Below are 1,131 nucleotides of genomic sequence, written 5' to 3' on the forward strand. Positions count from 1 at the left end.
GATATTGTAAATTTACATTTAATAATAAAATATGTATACAAAATTCCTGAACTTTCTTATAATTATAAGTTAAGTAGATTTTTTTCCTAGTAAATGGACAAATTAACTAATTAAAAATATAACAATTTAAAGTATAATTTAAATGATTTAATGATTAAGAATGTATATATATCTTGATAAGATATTGTAAATTTACATTTAATAATAAAATATGTATACAAAATTCCTTAACTTTCTTATAATGATAAGTTAAGCAGATTTTTTCCCTAGTAAATGGACAAATTAACTAATTTGAAGTCTTTGTGAAAGTTAATGAAGTACAATTTTTTTTGTGGTAAATGGAAAAATTAATTAATTTGAAGTCTTTGTGAAAGTTAATGAAGTACAATTTTTTGTGGTAAATGGAAAAATTAATTAATTTGAGGTCTTTATTTTCTTCTTATTGTAGAGTTTGAAGCCCATATCAGTTGGTCCATGGGGAGGCCAAGGTGGGGACAAGTGGGATGATGGAGTGTATTCAGGCATTCACAGAATAATCGTAGGTTATGGAGATGCCATACATTCCATTAAAATTAAATATGATAAGGATGGAAGTCCTTTTCGGTTCGAGCATGGAGGAAACGGTGGAAAAAAAGTTGGAAAGGTGATGACTGAATAATAATAAATATGTTTTATAAATAATATGCATTGATATTGTTTTAATTTTTATATATTGATTAATTTATAATTTATTTTTTACAGATTGAATTGGATTATCCCAAAGAGATTCTCACTTCAATAAGTGGACATTACGACACTTATTTAAGGTCATTGACTTTTACAAGCAACTTGAAGAAATATGGACCTTATGGTAGAGAAAAAGGGAATTACTTTTCATTCCCCAATAGCTATGGGAAAATAGTGGGCTTTCATGGTCGGAGTGGTTTATATTTGGATTGTATCGGAGTTTATCTCTCAAAGTTTCACACTGCGGTGCCTCGAAAGGTATGTTTTCATAGTATGTCAAATTAATTACATTAAAAGCGGTAGAATTTAATTTTTAATTAATAAAAATATGATTTTTCAAAATGTTATTATTTTAGATATGGTTTCATAGTATGTTAAATAATAATATTAATTAAATTATAAGTT

The 1,131-nt window shown here is 26.2% G+C and overlaps 1 long non-coding RNA gene across 1 annotated transcript; it reads left to right on the forward strand.

Moving 5' to 3' along the window:
* The first annotated feature begins 432 nt into the window (after positions 1-432).
* Positions 433-827, forward strand: LOC149190372 (uncharacterized). The gene is made up of 2 exons (XR_016255989.1): positions 433-643; positions 742-827. It is a non-coding gene; the product is annotated as an uncharacterized LOC149190372 (long non-coding RNA).
* Positions 828-1,131: the final 304 nt, after the last annotated feature.

This window comes from Pinus tabuliformis, chromosome 3_1 (assembly GCF_031772625.1).
Source record: "Pinus tabuliformis cultivar Carrire ecotype Pingquan chromosome 3_1, CPIR1, whole genome shotgun sequence".
NCBI classification, from domain to species: Eukaryota; Viridiplantae; Streptophyta; class Pinopsida; order Pinales; family Pinaceae; genus Pinus; species Pinus tabuliformis.